Genomic DNA, 16,676 nt, shown 5'->3' with positions numbered 1-16,676 from the left:
ATGTGAGACCAAATGGAAATTGTGGAGCGAGGGTGAGGTGAGTTGAGAGACCGTCTCAAGCTCAGGACCTCTGGCTAAGCTAATTTTTCTGTTGCCACTATTCAGCCTTCCCGGAACACACCAGATACACAAAAACATCTCTGTACCTTTGATCAAACTGTTCCTTTAGCCTACACTTATCTTTTCTCTTCTCCTAGACTATTAAAAGTCATATACCCTTCAAGTTTCCACTTCCACTCCTCTCTATGAGTCATTTGCTAAAAGTCCCCCAATTAAGCTTAATTATCCCATCGCCTGCACTCCGCAGTCAGTGAAAGCTGCTAGAGTCAGGCCGTTGTGTCATGCTGAATGTGGTTAGCTGTTTGCACGGCTCTCTCTTTAGAGAGAACAGAGGTGGTGTCTTTGCAACACTTTGTGGCACAGTCATGTGCTTTTGAATGATTTTTCTTGGTAACATATGTTGGTCTGAGAGGAAGCAGTTTGAAAAGAGCTCTGGGACGAGATGTAAAGCTCCTGAAGGTAGAACATACCCAAAAAATAAAGTGGAAGGAAGATATTTCATCTAGAGTCAGCTCATTCTTGTAACATGGTACAGACATCATGGGTCTGGGATCACAGATTGGATCCTTGTTCTTGTAACATGGTACAGACATCATGGGTCTGGGATCACAGATTGGATCCTTGTTCTTGTAACATGGTACAGACATCATGGGTCTGAGATCACAGATTGGATTTTTGTGTGATCTATTAGTTTTCTCTGCTCCACAATCACAGACAGGACTCTCCCCATTCCGGCCAGCCCTTTTATGAATTTGTTCTCAGTAGAAGAGTGGAGACATAGGTCCCATGAATGAAAATAAAAACAAAAATGAGAAAAAGAGATTCAGTTTTCTGCCCTCTTCAGAACATAAATGTCTATTGAATATACTAAGGATTTCTTCATAAGAATCTAGTTTTGCTTTTTTTGTGTGTGTTAGATTTTATTTATTTATTTGAGAGAGAAGAGGGAGAGAGAGCATGAGAGGGGAAAAGGCCAGAGGGAGAAGGAGACTCCCATGAAGCTGGGAGCCTGATGCAGGACTCGAATCCAGGACTCCGGGATCATGACCTGAGCCAAAGGCAGTCGCTTAACCAACTGAGCCACCCAGATGCCCTCCAGATGCCCTCCAGTTTTGTCTTTAACTTTGGATTTTTGGGGGGGATGATTTAAATGTTGGATGATTTAAAAAAAAATACATATTATCTCAGAGAGACCAAAAAGAATTTCCATCAACTACACACTTACATAAGTATATATTAAGTTACACGTAGCCCACTCTACTCCTGGACCAAGACGTGATTCAGGATGGACATTTTCTGGCTTATATCATCATTAGTTTGGGAATTGGAAAACTAACTCTCAGGGATAAGAAGGCACTCCTTTACTCTTAATGAATTATACCCTGGGCCCAACACAGGCCCAAAGCATCCTCCTCTGTGACATATTCAGTAGAAAAGCAACTTTTTTTCCCCCCTTTTAGCATTATTAGACATGCAGAAGAAACCATGTTATTAAAACTGTTTCTTTTTCGTTCACAGAGCTACACTCCATTTTTGATTCCCTTGCAATTAAGAGAGGTCTGATTGATTTCAAACTAAAGGAATTTGAGTGGAGAGTTCATATTCCAGTTTCAGGCCAGGCCATTTGAAATCGACCACACAGTCCTTCTGGCTCTTTTCCTATCTTTTAACTGTATATCAAAAAGACAGGGCATCCTTGAAGATGATGAAGCCACCAGTCGCCTGGGTCACTGCATGAGACAAGCTGCATACCTCCCTCCTTCCCAATCCAGACCCACATTAGACTGGTGTAAACAAGAAATAAATTACTGTGTTTAGCCACTGGAATTGTGGGGTTTTTTTGTTTGTTTGTTTTTGTTTTTATTTGTTTGTTTGAATTGGAGTTAGTTTGCCTTAAAGAATAGACTCTCCAAAAAGCTTTCCTATTATGAACAGTGATTCTCAATCCGGGATAATTTTATTCCCCAAGGATCATTTGTCAGTATCTGGAGACATTTTTGATTGTTACAACTCAGTGGGGAGATGCTATTGGAATGCAGGATAGAGTGTAGAGTGTAGAGCAGGGAAGATGCTACATCTTACAATATCCTGCAGTACACGGGATGACACCCCCACCACAAAGAAATGATCTAGTCCAACATGTGAATGGTGCCAAGGGTGACAAATCTTGCATTATGAGGGTAAGCATGAGAAAGTGTCAGGCTTATTAACTACTAGCTGTTGAAAAACATGTCTTTATCTCAACATTAGTTTGATTGCAAATATAACATGAGTTCTATAGTCTATAGTCTATTGCAAATAGGCTATACTAGTAAGTAATGATCCCGACCCAACAGAATGTGAAATATTAGAGCATTCGGGGGGTGGCAGGAACCATTTATGGAAGTGGTAACTTCTTGGCATTCTGAGCTTCTCTTATGTTTGCTGCTGCTTAAAAATATTAGCCTAATATAATTTTTATGCCAAAAAGGCCTCTATTAGGGTAACATATTATTTTCTCCTTCAACTAATTTAACTTTCTAAAGTAGAACTCAATGATAGGGATAAAATAATATTATACCATAACAATTGCTGGGGCACCTGGGTGGCTTCGCTGGTTAAGCCTCTGACTTGATTTCAGGTTAGATCATAATCTCAGGCCCATGTTGGGCTCCTCACTGGACATGAAGCCTGCTTAAAATTCTCTCTCCCTTCCTCCCTGCCCCTCCCATTCTCCCTCTCTCTCTAAAACAACAACAACAATAAAAAACAATTGCTAAATAAAACTTAAGTAATTTGAGTTTGTCATCAGAGCGCTTCCCATCCCCCTGTTTTCCTGAACTCCAGCTGCAATGCTTCTTTTCACGTGAGCGTGAATATGCAGAAATGTGTAGTGTCTAATGTCTTCATGATGTCTGACTCCTGAGGAACTGGCATCTCAGTGAAAAACCATACTTGAGAAAATGGTCAGGCATCAGTCCATATTTTCTGTCATCTGATAATGTCAATCCTTATGCATTTGATTATTCAGGTCTCATTCTCGCAAAGCCTTGTACTCCAGTAAGCTGGTAACATAATAAACAAAATATAATACATATTAATGACTTCATGTTGTTTTTCTGCCCTGAATGCACTCACTTTTTAACGGGGTCATATTATTCCAGGAAAGCAATATACTGAGTTATGCAAGCAGCCATGAACTGAGGAGATCCAGATTGTAGCCCTAGTTAGACAACTAATTAAGTAGAAAACTCAAAGTTAGACATTGACTTCTCGATATATCATTTTTGCTACTTGTTGTATGAGGACAATTAACTGCTTGGTTTCTAAGCTTCCTTTTAATCAATTTGTTTGAGCATATATTTGTGCCATAAATACTTAGAGTGCTACTTCTCACAGAAGCTGTGCTAGAGCTGTGAGGCTAGGTGATGAGTAAATGCAAATATGGCCATTCTTCTAGAGTTCTCCCATGTTGTGTCACGTGGTAAGTACATGACTAGAGTTACAAAAAATAGTGCTATTGGTGAACAAAAGAAGGAAGATCTCTAAGTTCAGGAATCTAGGATGTCTTCCAGAAAAAGATAACAGTTGAATTTAGCATTGAGGATAACAAGTATAGGGATATAGGAAAGGAATTAAATACCGGAAAGGATGTACAAAATGTTAACAAGAAATATTGGAATCATGGTTCTATAACTAGAGAATAGTGCAGTTTTACTAAGTTTTAAAATGTTTGTCTTAACTTATTAGAGCTGCTGTAATAAAATACCATAGTTTGGGTGGCTTAAACTACAGACATTTATTTTCTTATGTTCTAGAAGCTAGAAGTCCAAGATCAAAGTATTGGCAGGTTTGGTATCTTCTCTTCTTGGCTTATATAGATGGTCATCTTCTTCCTATAACCCCATATGGCTTTTCCTCTGTGTGCAAACATGTTTGTGTCCAAATTGCCTCTTCTTTTTTTTTTTTTTAAGATTTTATTTATTTATTTGACAGAGAGAGATCACAAGTAGGCAGAGAGGCAGGTAGAGAGAGAGAGGAGGAAGCAGGCTCCCAGCTAAGCAGAGAGCCTGATGTGGGGCTCAATCCCAGGACCCTGGGATCATGATTTGAGCCAAAGGCAGAGGCTTTAACCCACTGAGCCACCCTGGCGCCCCTCTTTTTTTCTTTTTTAATCTTTTTTTTTTTTTAAAGATTTTTATTTATTTATTTATTTGACACACACAGAGATAGAAAGATTACAAGTAGGCAGAGAGGCAGGCAGAGAGAGAGGGGGCAAAGCAGGCTCCCTGCTGAGCAGAGAGCCTGATGTGGGGCTCAATCCCAGGACCCTGAGATCATGACCTGAGCCGAAGGCAGAAGCTTAACACACTGAGCCACCCAGGTGCCCCAAATTGCCTCTTCTTATAAGGACACAAGTCAGATTGGTTTAGGGTCCACCCTAACAATCTCATTTTAACATAATCTTTTCTTTAAAGGCTCTATCTCCAAAAACAGATTCTGGTGTATTGGGAGTTAGGGCTTCAACACATCAACTTTGGGAGGATCCAGGCCATAACAGTGTGTGAGGGCTGAAGTGAGACATAAGGTGGGAAATTGGTTAGTTGGAAGTGTCATACCATTTAAGTAGAGTGGCCTTTGTCTGTAGGTCCCATTCAAAGATATAGAACAAGCTCTTCCTATCAATGAGTTATACTTTAGAAAGTTAAATCAGGTGAAGGGAAACAGTATGTCACCCCAACATATGCCTCTTTGGCACCAACTCTATTTTAAGCTGATTAATTTTCAGAAACAGCAAGTATAGGAGGTAACCTGAACATTGAGAAGTTATCCTTTCATAGGAGACATTCATAGGTTTAAGGAAAATCTCCATTTGTAAGGTGTGTGTCCCTCTCTGTAGCAGGAGAAGGAGATAAGCAAATTCTAGAAACTCTTGTGAGTGAAGAAGGAAGCAACAAATCTGCATGAAAACCATATCTTTGTTTACTGTGGTTTCCTGGTAATTCCCCATAAGTGGCCCCTTGCCACTCTCAAGCCCCCAACATTTTTCTTTTGTCCTTAAAGATGATACCTAAGGTGGTGTTTTGGGCCCTTTCAGGGAATTACTCAGTTTTCCTGGGTATCTTCTATGTATACAAGAGCTATATATGTTATTAAACTTCTATTTTGCTCCTGTTAATCTGTCTTTTTTTTAATAGGGGTGTCCTAGCCAAGAACCTAGAAGGGTAGAGATAAAATTATTTTTACTCCCTTATTCAGGCAACAGGAGAATAGTGGAGGTAAGAATGATAAGGTAATTATCTCTGAAGAGTAAAAGTGGAAGACACTGAGAATTTATTGGATGTGATTTGCAGAAGAGAAAGAAGAGTCAAACAATAGTGCACATTTTCCTGAGTTTGGGATCAGCAAATGGGATCCAGTGATTCTAGTATGGAAGTCAGAAGATGAATGGACACCTGTGGCATGTGATACCTTGGGTTCCAGGGACACTGATGGAGGTTCTGCCAGTTGTTAAGAAAGGTGACCAGGAGATGGTATAAGTAGTTAGAAGTATGGGTAAGAAGGATGGGCCACCAGTTTAGAGGTGAAAAAGACAACCTCAGAATGAGTCAGGTTGCCAACAGTTCCATGTGTAGGATGGAAAAGAAAATGGACCAGGACTGTGAATGACTATGTGAGGGATCCTGGCACTGCCACAAGAGAGTGTTTCAAAATGTTTCATTTCCTTCACACTGCCTTCAAAGGAGCTGCCATTTGTGCTCATACAGGAAGGTGGGCTGGCTGAGAGGAGTGGGCTCACGGAGACTTCATTAGCATCACGACCCAGCTTACTCTCTGACACTTCCCACAAAACCTAACATGGGGCAGAAAGAAATGGCCCATCTAAGGCTGATTTGGAGATTTTCTTTTAATTAAGAATTTCAGTGTAGAGTACATACATCCCAGAGATTTCTATCCAGGAGCCTTGAAGGCAGGCAGTTACCCTTCTGAACTCTGTTCTCTGGTTTCCTTCAGGGCAAGTGAAGTTTTCAATGGAAGTTCTTCTATCCGACCCCATTAACATTACCTTTCTAGATCTGGCGTGAATAAAGTATTATTTTAGTCTGCTGGAGAATACATACTCTAGTCCATTTCAATTCCAGAAGATTTAGACTTTGGCCTTTGTTAGTCCCTGAAGCTCTATTACCTTAATTGTCTCATTCTGCCTTACTTGTTATGATATTCACGACGGAAAGTGGGTGCTTTCAAGCAGACCATGCGGCCTTATCTCCCTGCTTTCCCACAAGCCTCCCATGTCTTCTCCTCCCCCCTTTCCTATCTTTGGATGCAATTTAAGTACTCTGAAGAGATGCTTCAAGTTGATACTAACTAGTTCTGATTTTTCCTGCCCCCCTCCACAAGCTCTGTAGGAAAACTCCAATTGCAAAAGAGCAAATAAACGTTACCAAATCTCTCAGGAAAGCTAAATAAATGGTCGGATGCTCAGGCAGCAAACTAAACTATCAGAATCCTCCCAGGCATACGTCTGACTTTGACAATCTTCCTCTTCCTCTGACTCTCCTATGGAACTGACCTCTGGACACCAAGCCAAATTTGTAAGTCTTTTCACACAGAGCCAGGATAGGTCATGATAACTGGCAGTCCCAGACTTAGATTACCAGAGAACATGAAAAACGCATTCATCACTCAATTACAAGTTTAAGTGCTATGCAGACACCCTCAGGAGTTAAGATCAGCAGCTCTCCCCAAATTAGAATTGACAATGTATTCACTGCTGTATTTGAGTTTATCGCTTTGGAGAACTGAATTATATGATGGAATTATTGAGAAAGTAACAAGATTAAAGCAATTGAGATGGAGCAAAGGGCAAGGTTTATGTATGGAAGGAAGGGCATGACTTTCTCTTGAAAACAAAAATCTACGTTTACTGACAACTATGAGATATGTACATTTCAAAGGTTGATTAAGATGTGGAGGGCACAAGAAAACAGTTCTTCCATAATTCAAGCTAAAATTGTCGAAGCCAGCAAATAGAAAAAAAGAATCCTAATGGGACCAATGTGTGTAAGTCACCAGCATGTTTTCGCTTAATGAAAACAAATGGACTTAAGCCAATACAGAGTATTTCTGCTCTCTTATACCAAACCATATGTTTCCAAATGCTTTATAATGACAATATTCCCCACCCCTCCAACACTAGATTAGAGCAACCTGTGTCGAATTGCTACTGAAGTGAACAGTCCTTGGGAAATGGAAAAGCTGTTCAGATCTAAGATGACATCCTAAGAAACAAATTCCTTTGTGGGAAAGCTGGAGAAATACGGTGAGTGGAAAGTTTTCCACTATCTCTTGCATCACTGGAGTTGAACCCTCTCTATCTTTTATTCTTAATTGGCCATAATAGCCTGGTCTGTTGGCCAGCCACAATAAACTCTCGGTTTGAAAACGAAAAAGCAAAACAAAACAAACAAAAAACTATTACTAGAAGCAAATGAAAGTTCTTCCTGGGGAGAGGGGGAAAAAAATCGCAGAATGGTGTGGAACATGAAATTCTAAATAAAAATCCTTTTAATTTGTCTTGGATGTTGAAGTCGGGGAGAGGGGAGTGCAGCAAGTGGAGTTTGTGTGCTTTGCAAGCAGTTTCTGAAAATGACAATGCCAGGCCTATTTAACTCTTATAATTACCTGTCACCATGCTTCCAGGGACCTGCTGGAGACAAGGGAGCCGCACACCCGGCAGCGCAGTGCTGACTGAGATAAAAATTGGGGACATGCCTAGGGCTTGCTCATCCTGACTATGCTGTGTGGGGAGATATGCCTGCTGACAGAGTCCCCCGATAGATAAAGCAGTTAAGTGGCCCCAAGCAATAGCACCTATGCTCCAGGGTCAGAAGAAAGCATCAGACGAGCTTGAAGGCACCACCGAGCCACGTCTATATTTAAATGCACTGCATTTTTTGGGGAAAAAAAGTAGAAATCTCTGAAGTTGTGTCAGTTTGATTTATTGACTTGCATAAATCATCTTTTGTTGTAATGACCAGTTTTACTCTAGATTTAGAGGCTCTGCATGGCCTCCTGCTTTCCCTTCCACGACTGCCCGCCCAGTTGTCTACTGAGAAAGCGGAAAGATTTCTCAGAGCGCTGGATCTCACTTCTTAGACATGTTTGACCACTTTCAGGGCTCAACTACACATCCAACTTTTGATCTTGAGTACATTTCCTTTTAAAAGATACCACTTTTGCAAACGGAAGGTGATCGGGGGGGATTCAGGGCTATCCAAGCCCTCTGAATTTACCTTTATGACATGAATTAAATGAAAGGTTCCAACGCCGGAATCAGAAGACTTGATTTTAAGATATGCTTTCCGTCTCAATAGGATGAGTTCAGAGGGGAAAAAAAAAAAAAAATCACTTCTCTCGGTTTCTTCATTTATAAAACGTGAAGTATAATCTTTTGTCTCTCTATTGTTGAAGTTGGCTGCTGAGTATAAATGAGATACTATAAGTGAAATCATATTTTGATCTCTAAAGCACTATGCAAGCTATAATGTGACAATAATGGCAGGGATATGCCCTGCTTCCTGGCAAGCAGCAAAGGCAGAGATAACAGGGAGACCTCCCTTGTTGTGCTGTCTTGCTGTTTTGCCATTTGGATATATTAACCTTTTGTTCCAAATTAAAAAGTTAAGGTGGATTGTTTTTATAAGTAGTGGCGATACAATTTAATATACCATGAGCTAATAGTATTTATGTGTGTTGATTCATATATTTATTTACTCATTTATTTGTTCTCTAGTGTATTTTTAGCCCACCAGGGACCTCATATCCTTTGATCAAGTCCCTCTCACACCATACTAGGTCTTTGTTCAAGATTACATAAAAATTTAGCTTCTGAATAGCGTCATCAGCTACCTAGACAAGAGACTCAGTAGGAGGCCTGTTTATTATACTAAATGATAGTCCTTTTGCAATAAGTTACAAGGAGATGGGATTTATAGAGGATCCTTTTGAATCTATGTATTTAGAAGAATAAATAAAAGAAGGCATGTCAACAATTTGTGACATGGGTACAAAGAAAATAGAGAACCTTATATGGGCTTGTTTTCCATCATGTGCCTATCTGGTTTTGTATTTGGGTCTTCATCTAATTTGGATATGACCTTGTTTTGCATTGAACTGATATGGAAGGTATTATTATAATAAATGCACCAAAAGAATTAGGTTGCAAAACTTCAGATACCGAAGAAGCTGTGCAGGTGGCCTTGCTACAGCCAGGATTTCCGTAGGTAAATGATCCAGTCACACTTTTCCATTGACTGGTAATCCATAAACTAGTGAGTTCAGACGATCAGCATATTTTCAGAAGGATGGGATATAGATAGTGCCGCCAAAATAAAATGAACTTCTGAGCCAAATCAATTACTGTCTGTAAAGTATTCACGTGGCTGAAATTTGACAAGAGTATACAACTTGATCAGAATTCAAATTGGCTTCTTGAAGAGTTGAATGCATTTTTATTGCACACTAGAGATACAATATAACCATAGCTTAGAAATTACTAGAATATAAGCAATTAAGTGGACTGAAAATAAGATGACGACTATAGCAGGCATCTATTAAGTTGACAGAAGGGAAGGAAAAAACATTTCTTTGGTTTGATACTAGATTTTTTTTATGTCAATAAAATCAAATGACCAACAGCTGGAATTAGAAGAACCTGGTTAAATCCAACTGATGCTCATCTTAAGATGGTACGCATGCATCAACAGGACATACGTAACCTTCAGAAATCACAGCCAAATTCTAATCCCTCAGACTTTTTCTGTCAAGGATCACCATCCTTGACATCCATCCACCCAGCCATCAAGCTCTGCTCCATCTAAGGGGATGTTTTGAGACTATCATACTCACACATGGATAGAGGAAATTGATAGTGGCCAATCTGGAAACAAGATAGCAGAAGCGGTATTGATATAATAAGAAAGAATTATCTGTAACTTACTATATTAATAACAATCATTAATGAATAATTAATTAATACAAAAAAAAAAAACCCTGAGTCTTCTTGTAGAGTAAATAATTAGCTTAAGGGTAACTCTTCCTTAAAATATGGATGTAACTATATTATGTCTAAGGTTGAAGACCAAACTTACAACATTAGGGTATCAGGACAACTCTACCTTTGTTCAGGTACCACTGTGTACTCTGTAATCTGCATCCCCCACTAATATGGAGCAGAACTCATAGTCAAGTGGGATAGGTAAAAAAAAAAAATCTACCGAAAGCTCCAAATACTGATTTGAATCCTGCTGGCCACACATTGACTTTTTAGCACTTAATATGGTAGTAGGCACTCAGTATGTATTTCCGGGAATCAATACCTTACCTTGGTCTCTATCCAAACTGCAGATGAATCGTTTTATATTTTATTCCTTTGCATTGGAATGGCTATATCAATCACAAAGCATTTTTACAACCACAGCTCGGATATGTTGCTCAAAAGTTCTGGCTTTAAAATACAGAAGTTTTACAACCCCCAAAATTGTATTCTTGAATTGTTTCTAATGCCTCAGCTGGGTTTTTCCACTTCCTTGTGCTCTATCAGATTCTGAACAACATAGAACACATCAGTTGTTTCACTTTCCTTGAATGTGATAATGATGTGCAAAAGGCCCTCCACCTATGAACACCTGCAAATGATTGATGTAGTTGCAGAAGGGAAAATTGATTGTTGTCATTTCCTGGGCTGAGTGTTAGCTGGACGATGTCTATTCCCCCCTATTAAATGATCCCTCAGCTGCTGTGGCTGGGGTTAAAATTCTTTCTTTGCAAACAACTGCTCCATTTCCAGGGTATTGCTGTGTATCTCTTTTTGTATGCTTTACGTGTTGATTGTAATAGAAAAATCTCAGTGTCAAATGATACCAGGAATAAGAAGTAGAACTCACGACGTATTTCTTTTCTTTGCACAGCCTGTCTCCGTCTCTCTGGCACCTCTTGTTCATTTTGCCAAAGACTTTTATTGTCCTGCTGAAGTGTATTCTTAGGTGACTATTCAGTCACTATGGTGGTTCTTATTTTCAGTTTGCCACGAATGGGAAGTCATCATGCTGCTAGGTAGGTATTACTTCGTTCATGAATAGGGTTGCTGTGTGGGAAGGATAGAGTAAAGAGAATGCAGCAACAAGAGGGAAAAATGCTTTCTATATATGTGTTCGTTTTCTCTGCTGATTACTTTCAAAGCCTCCGAGCTCACATTGTGACCTCTGATTTAGGCATGTTCTTGTGGTTCTGCGTTGATTGAGACACTGCTGTGTTGGGTTGACTTTTTCTTCCAGCTGAGACGGTAAAGCACAGCACTACAATAGAACAGAATTGGAATTAAGGAGCATGCAAATTGTGTAAGTCGGGTCCACGGGCAGACAATAGCCCTTCACTCTGGCTGTAGTTGATAACCTAGTAAAGGAAGGCTGTCGCTTGATTGGATTAAACCTGCTATTGCACAGGCACAAAAGGCCAAAATTAAACAGAATTGTCTCTGAAACAAAGGGAGAGTTTCTGAAAATAGCTAGAGAAAGGGCACATTTTCTCTAAACCCTTCTGCAATGGGAAGAGCGGCCCTCAAAAGAGCTTGCAGAATCACTGGAATATATATTTGAAAATAAATTTGTTCTTTGACCAAGGATAACTTAATGAAGTAAACTTTGGTCAAGCAATGGAAATAATGTTCCATAAGGGAAACAAAGCACTGTTTCATATGGGGAAAAAAGGAGCTTGCTTGGTTAGCAACTTAAAGAATTTCACTGCCATGGGAAGTTCTGCCACTCATCCCAAAGGATATTTTAAATTCCCCACGGTACAACCTTTCGGCTTGGGCTTGATTCGTATAGGCTCTTGGAGCTTAGACATTTCACAAGGTCCTTTAAAACAGGTCTAGACTTATGGAAAAAGACAGAGATTGCCTGAGGAGGATAAATTGAAGAATGATCGAGTAAAAAGTAAATTTAAGAGTCAGTAATAAATAAAATGAAGATGACCTTTGATTTAATCAACCCAATTATTTTTTTTTAAAAATCAGTAAACTCTTAAATATTGGCGTTGTAGTAAACACTTCACATATGTCATCGTATTGGGTCCTTACAACATAATTGCATGTGACTACTATTGTTTCCATTGCACATATTAGACATTGGATTAGGGCAATGTTAGATGTTAATTCAATAATTTATATAAGATTACACAGTCAGTGAATGTCAGAGATGAAGGTCAAACACAGCCTATACTGGAACGCCCATACTCTTGATCACTGCACTATCATTTCCCAAAATGAGATCTGCAGAATTGAGTCCTTAGAAGCAGTCTGCTGAAAAATCTCTAACAAATTAAAGAATCACTGTAAGCTATAACCTGTATAACCTGTATTTCACCCTACCTCCCACCTTGGTGTGTCGCATAGGATATTTATTAAAGCACTGAGAGTTCTGAAGTTAACAAATCTATTATACTTTTTACAATCCAACATTTTCCCAGTATAATTGGTAAAAAAAGTCTTCTTTATAGCACCAACCAGAAGCATCCTCATTTTCCTATGCTGTTGGTCAATGATTCTCTGTTTAAAGAAAGATGTGTCAAGTGTCTCCAAGTCAAAGTCAATGTTTCAGATTTTGTTCACAAATGTAGCCTCTGCCCTTGAAGCGTACACAACCAAGTGAGGGGTTAAGGATGCAGAAGATAAGTGCACAGATATCCGTAACGATGATTGCAATTGAATAGAGAGAGGCTAACAGCCATGGAAGAAATTATGAAGAGGCAGGTCAGTGATTTTGAGAAATTGTTGTCAACTGTTGATAGTTGATGACAAATAATCGGTGCACAAATGTCAATGCAGTATCTGTAGCATAAGTATATTTTAATTGCCAATAACTTTGATATCTCCTAATAATGAAAAAAAATTAAGATTTTGTTCAATCAAATGGTTTATGACTAGTAATGAAGCATGATGATTATATGGTATCTAATCAGAGATTAATGTTGGGAAGATGATTGCTGCTACTAATATGTTAGATCTGAATCATGAGATGTATGTTGAATATGCCAGTGTTTTCTTATGACCTTAATAAAGAATCTCATACCCAGACCAGACACTTTTCTCTGTATATGGAAGATAATAACTTCAAGCTACATTATTCTACCAATCCCCCCATATCCTTGCATTCCACTTAAAATGCATGTGTATATTATCTAAAGGGGTACTGAAAAGTATACATGCCTGAATTACACTAGATACTGTGATTACTATAAAGCTTTATCAGAACTTGGACCCTCATATTAAAAAATATATATATTTATAATATATATAATTTATATATATTATACATAATAATATCTCATTGTATATAATAGCTATCATACAGAATATTTTATATATTCATATATAATTCAAATAGAATTCTATGTAATTTATAATATATATTTATATATCATTATTTCTATATATTTATATATATTTGTATATATTATTATATATAACAATATTAGATTTTTATGTAATATAATGTATGATTATTTATATAATTATATATTATATTATATTATATATATTTTTTATATTACATTATATTATATTAAATTATAGCAGAGAGAGAGATCACAAGTAGGCAGAGAGGCAGGCAGAGAGAGGGGAGGAAGCAGGCTCCCTGCTGAACAGAGAGCCCAATGTGGGGCTCAATCCCAGGACCCCGAGATCACGACCTGAGCCAAAGGCAGAGGCCTAACCCACTGAGTCACCCAGGCACCCCTAAATTATAGCATTAAATTATATTATAATAACTTATAATATATAATAAAAATATATATATTCAAATAAATGGCTTTCTCAAGAACTTGTAATTCAAGTCAAATAGACTATCACTTGTAAACCAAAGCCCTAAATAATGAACAGAGTCAGAGATCATACAAAATGTGACTCCAAAAATAAAACTTAAATCATGAACTGGAAGAAAGAATTGGATGAGTCAGATGATATGTAAGAGAGCTGAATTCTTCAACAAATCCTGAACATTGACTTCCTAAGAATCAGGTTTTGACAAGTACTGAGAATAATTAGCAGTGTGGGCAAGATGGGCTTCATATTTTTGCAGTGTACTCAACACACCACACACACACACACACACACATACACACATACACACACAGCACAAACTGATGGCATCAGAAGTAGATTAAAGTGGGGCTTTGTTATTTTTTGAACAATAGATATCCTGTTCCTGAGGACATAGCTTTACCAGTGTTTGGAGCTGCATATCTATCTGTTAAAGGGCAACTGCTAAAAATTCAAGTCTTATGTAGGGATATTCTGGGATGGTCAATGTATAGAGGGCAACTTGTTGACTTTTGAATTATTGGTTTATGGAACAACTACCTGATAATTTTAAGTTTTGATTTAGTACATACAATCAGATCAGGTAAACTTTGGTGGCATTTTGTTGTTGTTGTTATTTTGGTTTTTTTTGTTTTGTTTTTTAGAGCTTAGGTTTGCTAAAAGATTTTCAGTATTTGAGTCCTAAACAGTATATCAGTGTGTGTGTGTGTGTGTGTGTGTATACATTTTTTTTTTTTTTTTGGTAAAGTTTCCTTATGAAGGCAAGTCAATTCCAAGTAGGATTATTGTGATTCTTAGCACTATCACTTTAACTTTTCCCATTCTATATCCAAATCTGGCTTTCTACTGAATGACCATAATAGATTGGAATTACCAAAACAAAGCAAGCTGGAGCCTCTCTGGTGAGGATTTACAAAGGTCAGGAGGACTATCAGGGAAATTTTACTTCCGTTAGCCTAATCTTTTTTAGGCACTAGAATGAAGAGCAGAAGAGCTCTTACAAAGACACCTGCCTGAGGATGTTCTGAACTCCTGTCCATTCAAGAGAAAATGAGGACAAAACATAGGATTCAGTGACATTCCATTATGTATAGCATTAAGGATTTGGATCGTTTTAGACTAGCTGTTTTGGAAAGAACAGATTTGTGTAGTAGACTAAGGAGGGAATGAATCATTTATCAGAGTCCTAATCAAATTACCCACTTAGATGGATAAAATTAAGCTCTTCAAACACCTAAGCTTAGAAGCAGAGGTTTATTTATTAGGGATAAAATTAATAAGTGGAAAGTAGTGGCACTGCAAATTTGGGGATTCTTTGGTTCGAAATCTCAGAAAGCCAACTCAGACTGACTTCAGATTAAAAACAGTGGGGTACTTGTTTGCCAACAGATCCAGGAAATCCAGGGGCTGATGATATTCTGTGTTGGATTTTAGGGCCAAAATAATGTTGGGATTCTCTATTTTTCTCTCCCCTACTCTCTCTTTCTTTCTCTCTAGTCTTTCTTTTTCTCTTATTTTCAGTTTGCTTATTTCCATTTCTCTTTGTATGTTGATCTCATTCTAGCCCTGTCAGAGACAGGCTTGGTCATGAATATTTTCCAAAACAAAACCTTATAACGTATAACCCCGAGAGAAGAAAATACTTTCTTTCCCAGCAACCATCTACCAAATCACATAGACTCTAATTAGCTCTCTCTGGGACTTGTATTTCACTCTTGGACCAATCATTTTGTATAGAGGTAAGGAGCATTATGATTAACCAGGCAAGGTCATGTGCCTATGCTTCTGGCCTGTGGACCTGTATAAACTTGGAAATTTTTAATTTTCTAAGAAATAATAAGGAGAGGGACAAGTAGTTTTCCAGTGGTTAAAATTATTTGGGCAGAAAAACACAACAGTGTTTCCCATTATTGTGACTATTTGATAGAAAGCAATATACTTTCACAGTCATGAATTTAGCAAGCAGAGGCTATATTGATAAATATTACTTTTGGATCTTGCACTGACTGATGCTAAGATTTCTCCCAAATTGGTTTCTTGTTTAAGAGAAAGCCAAGAAATCAAACTGGGTTTCAAGGCACCACTGGTAACAACAAAGACATAGACAGTATTAGCCCCAGCCTGTGGCCAAGTTTCAATCCTACCATGATGTTTCCCTTGAGATCCATTCACCAGAGACAAAGGCTTACTGGTTCTTCCTTTATCTCCCCTAAAACAGCTGCATTGAAGCAAGGTTTTAGTTCACCTTGATCTCATTCTTCATTCTTAGTATAGTAAAATTTAGGAGCTAGAACAACTAACACATTTTCTGGTAGGCAGTAATGATTACAAGGTTATTACAATTGCTTTCTTATCACAGAACTTGAAATTCTGGTAGAAGTAAAGGATGCTCACTCTCCTTTATCTCTCACTGTGTGATAATCACAAGTGGAATACTTAGGGATTTTGAAACACATGCTGCTTGCCAGTGGTTTTTGCATCTTTCTCTGATCTCTACAATACAGCAGTTGTGACATATTTTGTTCATAATGTAAAGTTAATCTAAATAGTTAAAAATAAGCTTGAAGATAAGTTGGGATACCAAGCCTACCTTTGCAACTGAAGTATATTTGCAGATCTATTAATTAACTGTAGGTGGTTACAACTTTTGACTTCAGGTGTAAAATGTCCCTCAATCTTCTGTATGCCCTTAGAGTGTCTACTTTTTTTATATCTTCTTTTTCAATTCTATATGGATTTATTTCATTGGTTATTA

This window comes from Lontra canadensis, unplaced genomic scaffold (assembly GCF_010015895.1).
Source record: "Lontra canadensis isolate GAN:19392208 unplaced genomic scaffold, GSC_riverotter_1.0 scaffold11, whole genome shotgun sequence".
In the NCBI taxonomy this organism is placed as follows: domain Eukaryota; kingdom Metazoa; phylum Chordata; class Mammalia; order Carnivora; family Mustelidae; genus Lontra; species Lontra canadensis.
This window is presented reverse-complemented; position numbering follows the sequence as displayed.